The sequence below is a fragment of the Bombus vancouverensis genome, chromosome 4, assembly GCF_051014615.1.
Source record: "Bombus vancouverensis nearcticus chromosome 4, iyBomVanc1_principal, whole genome shotgun sequence".
Lineage (NCBI taxonomy): Eukaryota > Metazoa > Arthropoda > Insecta > Hymenoptera > Apidae > Bombus > Bombus vancouverensis.
In genome coordinates, this window is record NC_134914.1 from 11307630 (window position 1) to 11316949 (window position 9320).

Consider the following 9320-nt stretch of genomic DNA (forward strand, 5'->3'; position numbering starts at 1 on the left):
AAATGAATGTACGTAATCACACGAGAGAAAAAGGCATTAGACGTCGAAAGGGCAGACAGGTATTAATGATTGTAATCGTAGTTTTCGCGCGAACGTATCACTTTAGGCGATAATTTATCTTCGGTTAATTAGGTATGTCGTTCATTAAATTGACAATCAGCAATTGCGATTCCACGTGTCGATCATATAAATAGCAATATTAATAGTAATATTTCTATCCATATTCAGAGAGATATTATTATAGCAATAGTCAGCGCTTCAAAACATAGTTCTAAATATCACTATTCTGGCTCATGAAAGATTTAAACACGTACGATAAAAAACTTCTATATATGTATGATGCATATGTTCAATGTGTTATATAAAACATCTTGAAGTTTCATTAGCATTATAATGATACTCGACTGTTATGACTATGTCGGTAGAGTTTCAAACAGATCTGGAAATATACATATAAGAATTACAAGCTACCATATTCAGTGCAAGTATATATTTCGCATAGATGACAAAAGTATTTCGATAATCGATTACTTAAATACATAATAAATGTCAGTATTCGGTGGGGCCATATTTAACATTTATTTGTTCTATACGTCTTTTTTTTATTTTTTTTTTTTTATTTATTTGCATTTTACAATTTGTCCAGTAGGACATTTGGTAAAATATTATAGCTTAGTGATATAGTATTATAACATGTGGATGGCTACCCCCAGTGGGATACCATCTTCGAACGTTCTATACGTATTCTATTCTTTTATTAAATATATGTCTGCGATAAATGTATTGTAATTTCTACGTACATTTTCTGCAGACTGATCTTCTTTTTAACCAATAGAAAAAAAGAAAAAAAAAAAGGAAATTCCCTTCGTGCTTAAAATGTTTCGTACAACACCCGTAACATATTCGTAAAAGGTTTCTATAAATATTCCAGCACTTCCGTCAATTACTCTATGTAAATATACACCGCGCTATGTAATATCATTTTACTTTATTCGGTCGTAACAACATCGTTAAATAGCGATACGATGCGATGGTATGGTACATTAATGGCCGCGTTATTATCAGTTCGTCGTAAATACGCGATATAGATGACGGCGAATCGCGTGTAATCGGGTAGCCATTAATATCAGTCCGCCTCGTTGATATAATTTCAACGACGACCGCGACTACTTATCCCGGAAACGGCTTTCACTTTCTCCCCCACTAACGCGGGTAACTTTCACTAACGAGGCCTCCGCGAAACGACTCGTGCGCGCACCTACGATAGTAGATCGGTAGAGAGGAGAGAGAGAGAGAGAGAGAGAGAGAAAGAGAAAAAAGGGAACTGAGAGGAAGGATGAATCGGGTTTCTGGGTCGGTCAGGAAACAAAGCGAAGCCCCGTTGTCCCTTCGTCCTCGCTCGACGACCTCGTGAATTCGTTGGACGGAAGGATGCCAGCCTTTCGACGATCGAAATTTCCCTTCCACTCCGATGAATGACATTGAAAACGATTAGTGTACGATGTCGTGAAGAATGTTCGTTTTGTACGTATACGGGATGTTTGAAGAGGTTGCGTGAACTGCTAAATAGTAAGGGACGCGAAGAGCCACGATGAAGAAATTTCCTTTGTCCTCTCGTTGTTTGAGCTTTGACATCGTCATCTTCCATTCAAGGACGCTTTTAAGTTGCCTTTACGAGTTTTTTCAAACGTATTTTATTGGGCGAATATTAACGGTGCTTGTGATTTATGTTATTGGATTCTACAAGTTTCTTTCATGTCACAGTTTAACCTATTCTCTTGTGATTTCTTTTTAATGGATACAGCGGTTTGTTAGGAATCTCTGACCAAAGGGTAATCTTATTGTATCGTTGAGATAAAGAGTTTGTAATGTACGTATAGGATGTACTTGCTGTTCTTTGTCCGAAAAATGTTAGAGAGAATAAGTTATAACATCGAAGGTATAAAGTTAATGTTAAAAGAGTGCGAATAAATTTTGGAATATTTCTTAATCAACACTTAACATTTCATCGAGCAACACTTTTGTAATATTCTCCAACAAAAATAAAGCTTTAAACGAACGGAGCAAAATTTCGTTTGTTGCGCAACTTCAAATTAAGAATTTTAATGCAAACTACGATCGTTTGTCAAGTAACTAACATTGGCATTCGGAGATTAAAATAATCCTGGTCCTATTATTCAACATCAGCCTTCAAGTAACTTACTTAACTAGCCATAAAGATTCTCAATGACGCTAGGAATAAAATGGTAGAATCGTCTGAACGTCTGTTGACATATTTTTCGGAACCGTTCGAGCTTGTTAACTCTAGGTACAATCATAAAATCAAATATACTTGACAGACAGTCGCAATTATGACAGGCAATACAGGTCTGCGTCGATACTTGCAAATACATAAACTTGTAAACGACGAGCTCGAGGAGGCACGAGTAGGCACGCGAGGGCCACGCTTGCAGGCGACCTTGTAAAACCGGAAGACGCCTCTGCGTTCCTCTTGATCGTTTTACAAGAACGCGTACCTCTCTGTCGTGTGCCGACACGATCTCACTTCTTTTCTTTCTCAAAACTGACGGTTTTACCGATGGTGAAGGCTCGATCATAAAATTCCGTTCTGGCGACCTGATGTCCTGGCGTCACTGCGACAGATGTTGCTGCTTTTAGATATAGTTTTAACGTTCTCTACCATCGTTACGGTCACAGACCGAGAAATTGTTGCGCGTGGCTCTAGAATTCAGCATATGAGAAAGGAAGTAATCGTCCGTGGGAAGAACCTACGTATTTCTCCTTTTACTTTCTTTTATTTTTACGAATTTTATTTGTTAAAGGACTGGAAAAAATTCACTAAATTGAATACTAAATATTACTAGGTTCGTAAATAAATGATAATGTAGAAAATAATCTAAGGGATCTCAATATAACGTATGTGAGAGATTATCGACGAATATCGTCGAGCGAGAAAGAAAGCAAGAGATCTTAGTACAGTGAGAAATTATTAGAAACTATCTTCTTATGAATTTTACTAATTTTAAATATTTCTGTTAGGGGCGAAATTGCAACAATAGGCAGATACAGAGGAAATTTCGTTACGGAAGAAATATAGAATTATAGAACTCCTAAGGAATAATAATCTAAAGAATAATAGAATTAGAAATGATCAAATGATAATTATATAATTGAAATACAAAGTCTGGAATAATTTATATACGAAAAGATCAAATAGATATTTAAAAATTCAAATCAATTTCTAGAAAATTCACATTACGATTAAAGAGAAGTTTCAAAATTTCTCTTCGAATTCGAATTTCTTCCATCAAGCAACTACTTCCTTCTTAACTTTCTAATATCCAAATCCTCTCAAAGTAGGTTTACTCAGCTTTGTCTGTTATTCGCCGAATCGCTATCGTGTTGTGCGATTAGATTCCAAATGGAAACAAAGGCAGAGCGACATTATGCTAAGCCGATGGTGTCAGGAAGCGACGAATGTGGCACGCGTATCATGTGTTATTCGGATCGGTATCGTATGTGTGTATTATTCTGGCGGTTCATGGCCTTCGAAAAGGGATCGAATAGGGACGTGGCAACACACTTTGGACGATTAAGTAGGTCATGACTCCAAAATATATGCTACCGTACTGTCTGCTCGCACGGGTTCTATAGAACTCAACTTTCAGGCCGTCTGCCTTTCGAGGTTAAAGGTCAGCCAGCTTCTACGTCTCACACGAAACGTATTTATAGCAGAAGACTTGTTACTCGTCCTATGCGATTCTATCTACCGTTTATCGAACAAACTTTCGCCTTTTCGAGTACCGTCTTTCAATCAAAATTTAGTATCGAGATTATTGTCTCTCTCCAATATCTTCATTTTCAAGGTTTACTTATACAGAACAAAATTATATACATACACGGTTCCTATGAATAGAACTAATAATCTGTTAAGATTTGAAAATCAATGTTTCTTTATCTTTGCGTCGGAGTAGATAACGAGGCGCCCTAGATAAATTCTGTCAGTATGTTTTATAAATAGAAAAAATATTTATTTGATAGAAGCGAAAAGGGGATCTCTTAATCACCAACTTCTACAATCACAGAATTAATAGTCAACAAAGAAAAATCAACTTCATTCAGGTCGATTCTAATCGTTGTAAACGCAAATACGATCTATTTATAATGGAATTCTACCAAATGTTCAAATCAGACAAATCGCGAATGTAAACAACTAAAAAAAAAAAAAAAAATGTATAATGGAAATGAAACGTGACGCTAAAAGATTGGAAATTCGTAAATAAAGAGATTAATACGTTCAAGGATTAACGGATTAAAAAAATACCGTGAGATTTCTTTCTTCGACCTTTTTGCTCTGTACAAGTACTACTGTTAACGTTAACATTACTTGTTAACCGTTAAATATTTCTAAATCCTCAAGCAGAAGCCGTGGTAAAACGTGGATGAGCACATTTGTCATTCTGCCAGAGCAAGTTCAATTCACTTTCTAATGTGGAGCAGCATCGCAGCTAGTTAAACACGCGAGCGTTCGTTGCACGCGAATGGGATTTGATGCTCGCCAAAGGCGGGAAAACAGCCGACCTTGTTTCTATTCGACGAAAGTAGAATGTCGAGGGAGACGTACGAGAAGAATTCCTACGGATTCATTGTCTGCCCGTGGACAATGGGGAATAAGCTAAACTCAAAGTGGGTGAATAGGTCATGAGTTACGCGGTACAAGCGGAGGCAGTTGGTCGTCTTTCTACGGGCAAAATGGACCACGCGGGGACGCGACCGGTTAAATCGAAAGTCGAAGGCGACATGTACCCGACTGGCTTCGTATTCGTTCGTGTGAAAGCTCATGGAATGATACGTTATTGAAATTCCTCGCTGATTGCTCGGTTGTTCGCTTTCGCCGATGATATACATACGCGTGTATGTGTACTCTGGCGAATGTAGAACTTTCTGATTCGTCGATGTTTCGAAACAGCGAACTGCGTTTGTTTTTGAAATTATGCTCCTGTGAACTAGATTTCGGATTAATATACGAGTCACTGAGAAGAGTAGTATCGATCAAGTTTATAAATTGGAAAATAGAGAAACGCGATGATAGGAATATTTTTTTAAGTTCGACGTGAAATCCGTGTATTATTTGTGCTATGTTTATGGCAAAGATTCTTTACATTTTTGTACATTTAAATTTTTCGTAAATGTATAGACGAGTGTAGTAATAATTAGATAACTGTCAAAAAATGATGCGCGCGAGGATTGGAAATTGTTGATATCGGTGTTTGAACAGAGTTGGATAATCATACGGAGAAGTTTCCTGTCGTAAGATTTCGTTGCTGTTGCTTCGAGTCTGTAGATTTCGTTTAGAAGTTGCTACTCTAATTTTATTTGATTATTTCTCTTTCGAACGTACTGGTCGACCCATTATCCTTAACTACTTCCTATAAATTCATTCCACGCAGTTTAAACTTTGAAACTAGGTTCCGTAACTGCAATTTACGTAGCGTTGCGCAGCATTTACTTCTTCACACTTTCCTTCCAGTTCTTTGCTTACATTTTTTCCCATTCCTGAAACTAGAATTATTGCCAAGTATTATTACTACTATTAAGCAATAAATGTCTCAAAGCATGATATTAACTAATATTTCTCTTTACAGATGAGTATTACTATTAATAACAGAGAAAGAGAAAGTTTAACCAGACTCGAGTTGACTGTTTCGAACATTTCTAGAAATCGGGAAACGAGATTTGTAGCGGACGACAATTATAGCGACAATTGAAACATGCTACACAGCCACTCTGATCTTACACTTTAGTCTACGTATTCGTTTGTTCAAGTAGATCTGGTATGCGCGAAACCAGACAGCAGTTACTGCAGCTGTGTCATCTTTTTATTATTATTATTACTATTTATATATTTCATTGATCAGACGGTGCCATATTCAGCTAAATTAACGAATTTGAATCTCTATCTTCCATTATCATTTACTATTTTATTTACCAAACCTATAGTATTAATTCGTAAAAAAATTCTAATCCAACAGTTAAGAAAATAATTTATCTTTCTTACGTACAACGTTCGATAATCTCTTCACGAAGATTTAAATTGTTCGTTGAGAAAAGAGAAGATCGCAGTTCGATTCTTGTTCCAATAAAATTGGTTCAACAGGTGCTGCCCTCTGGCCGATATTCCTCGAGTGAAAAGTCGCGGTAGATCGCGATCCACAGGATCGTTTAAGTAACAGCTGCATCACGATCACGGGAGGTTCGTCGATCGTACTCTCACTTTCTCTGCGATATTTCCGACGACCCGGTTTTCAGGCGACACAGTTCGCCCCATCAAACGAGAAAGTGAACGCGTAGACCTGCTCTCCTCCCTCTTCTTCGCCTCATCATCCTTCTTCCTCACCTTCTCTTCTTTTAACCGGTGAAATCCCCCGTGCGTAGGCGAGGCGGGAAGAAAGCTTTTGTCCAGTCGCTGTAACGCGGTAATCAGTGTCCCAGCGACTTATTATTACTTTCGAGAAACGACGGAGATAAATCTGTTCCAACGACTTCCTAGTAGAACGATAGAGAACAGAGAAAGCTTTGTCCTCGTTATACGAAATCAGCTTCTGTCGCGCCGCTTTCTGTTTTGATATACCGTTTGCATATTATTTCGCGTTTAATAAGAAGATGCAGTTTCGTTTTTAGCGCAGGTCAAAAGAGTTATCGTTAATGATGAAATTAGTATGACGTTTTGATCAAATTGAGGAAACTATTTCAGTTAATAATTTCGTAATTGTTGATCACAGCGGAAGAACATAACAGGTCACGTTTCCCGTTTTTCAAAACTCGATACGTCGTCAACTTTATAATTTTTCATTATCGAAACTATCTTTCTATTTACATATACAGGGTGGTTGGTAACTGGCGGTACGAGCGGAAAGGGGGTGATTCTACGCGAAAAAAGAAGTCGAAAATATAGAATAAAAGTTTAAAAATTTAAAAATTTAAAAATTTGGAAATTTAAAAATTTAAACATTTAAACATTTAAAAATTTAAAAATTTAAAAATGTAAAAAGTTAAAAAAATACGAACGAAACGAAAAATGTTTATTCTACATTTCCGACTTCTTTTTTCGCGTAGAATCACCCCCTTTCCGCTTGTACCACCAATTACCAACCACCCTGTATATAAATATCTTTATCAAATCGAATATAGTCTCGATTTTTCACGAAACCTCGTGGATTTACGATCAATCGCTAAAGAGTCTACTATTTTGAACGCGGAACAGCAGTTAGAAACAAATTTTTTGCGATACTTCATAAAATGTTACTTTTCCTTTATTCGAGCACTAAATCGAACATGTCGACTACATTTTTTCCTCATTGAATCTTACGTTGATCGAATTTCCCAGAAATAACAATTCTCGTAAAGAAATGTCGAAACGTTCAGACAACACAGAAAGATACAGAAGAATGACATTACCTCGTAATCAACGAGTATACAACGAGAGTACTAGGCTTTAATTACCGAATAATATAAAGATCGAAGGGTCAACAAAGACAGACTTACCGCGCTTTTCCCATGCATTCCTCGATTATGCGTAATTTCTTTGTGTAAAAGAAGACACATGTCGAAGTGGCGATTTATTTTTCCCGGTATCCTACTGGTGTTCACAATTAACGAAGAGATGTATTTAAAGGAGATTCGAATTCGAAGCACGGACACAGCAGAAATACACATACCGATCCCATCGGAGAATAAGAGTGTGTCGCGTAAGCTGGTATTTTCAGCGGGATGACAAACGCAAAGATACCGTGACGTCAGGGATCACAAGCGACATTCCATTGTCGCGGAGGTCGACCGTGGTTCGTTCGTGTCGTAAGAGGAAAGCACGAAAGTCATAGAGGAAGTAGTTTATTAGGGAACTCGTTTAAACAATGCGTATCCAATACATCGAGTCACAGCTATAATTGAACGCCGCTTTAATATCCATCGGTTATCGTGACTGAAATATACAGGATGTGCCAGGACGGTGGTACAATCCACAAGAAGATGATTCTTCGTGTAAAAATAAATAAAGAATTTATCAACTTTACTCGATACACAGTGAACATTGAAAATTAATAAGTTTCAATTTAACGGATCCATCCGTATGATGAATACAAGCGTCGATAGAAATCAGATTTCCTTATAAAATCTTCCTATCGAAGCAATAATATCGCGCAAACAAAAATTAAGTAAAAAACCGTGTTTAAAAAATGATAAATTTGCACAAAATGCTAGAAGATATGCCATCACGTACGATGTCTGTGCAAATATCTTTGTTGATCGCATAATTTTGTATTTGTATATGTAACGACACGAGTCGCTTCTTGTCATTAACATTATCTTATTCGCTCGAAACGTACAATTAGTATGTACACGCGTAAGTATTTAATGAATTCCTAGAACCTTCTTTCTCAAGAACGAAGTGTTGAAACGCGAAAGCTTCGTTTTGCAATTTTAACTTATGATTGCATAAGAAATCATCCCCTTCCCAATGGTATCGCTCTTATTAGAATATTCTCTATGTAAAAAACAAACTAATAAACACTTCTTTAGACGAATGCACTTTCGTCTGGTGACTCGAGACTATCCATATTCATACGGTTCCCACAGTGACACGAGCTTCTGGTAAACGCTCATGGTACGTTTGCACGAGGCGTATACGCGTGAGATCATCCATACATTAAACGTCTTTCCTACGCGAGTCAAGGTCGGTTTTCAAGGCTTACCGAAGCGTTTCCTAGTTGATTACGTTCAATGGAACACATTATGCATGTGCGTTCGACTGGATGTCAACCGATAGCTGGCTGTCCTCATGCGCTTCAATTCGCTCGTCAATGAGGACAGATCCATGTACTTGGCATATCGCGGTTCGCGAACCACTCTTTAACCTGTTAACCAAGCCAGACGAGCTAACTTTATCACTCGGATTGCCAATCGCCTGGAGGTAATAATTTTTTCACTTGGTTATATCATATCCTTCTTTGCATGTCGTTTTATTTTTGTTGAAACCAAAATGTATATACGTCGTTCGAACTAATTATAGGATCGTTACTATATATCGGCAACAACCGATATTTATAGGTCGATTTATAGATCGTTATTCGTGCCACATAGTATAGGTCACATGCATAAATTGTTGAATTTGCTTTAAACGAAGCAGGAAATGCAAATTCTCAAAAACAAGTCCGTAATTCGAGGAATTTTCCTCCAAACGATTCTAAATGTCATAAACTGTCTTTTAGTGTGCGAGGAAAATTTTTTTTTTTTTTATTAATTACTGATAGCAGAAACTCATT

The 9320-nt window shown here is 37.2% G+C and overlaps 1 long non-coding RNA gene across 1 annotated transcript; it reads right to left on the minus strand.

Moving 5' to 3' along the window:
* Positions 1–4532: 4532 nt before the first annotated feature.
* On the minus strand, positions 4533–7723 carry LOC143302605 (uncharacterized). The gene is made up of 3 exons (XR_013058231.1): positions 7546–7723; positions 6063–6466; positions 4533–5562 (listed from the first exon to the last, which is right to left on the minus strand). It is a non-coding gene; the product is annotated as an uncharacterized LOC143302605 (long non-coding RNA).
* Positions 7724–9320: the final 1597 nt, after the last annotated feature.